The following is a 269-nucleotide window of genomic DNA, read 5'->3' as shown; positions in this document are numbered from 1 at the left end:
CTGGCTGCTGTTTGTCATTTCATTTTATCTGCTTTGCCAAAGTTTGACCACAGCATCGGAGTGAAATGAACAATAAATTCACACAGCTTTTGTCCCAAATGTGGTTAAGTTACTGTAATGGAGCATGAGTTACGGGAAGATGTGCTGTGATTGGCAGAAGAAAACAAAACAAAACAAAACCAAAGACAATGTTTTTCCTTGAGCCTGAATATTTGACGCACTGAAAGAAATCCCTTATGAAAACTACCTCAGTGAAAATGATGGGGGAA

The sequence above is a fragment of the Scophthalmus maximus genome, chromosome 19 (assembly GCF_022379125.1).
Source record: "Scophthalmus maximus strain ysfricsl-2021 chromosome 19, ASM2237912v1, whole genome shotgun sequence".
NCBI classification, from domain to species: domain Eukaryota; kingdom Metazoa; phylum Chordata; class Actinopteri; order Pleuronectiformes; family Scophthalmidae; genus Scophthalmus; species Scophthalmus maximus.
Note: the sequence above shows the minus strand (reverse complement) of the source record.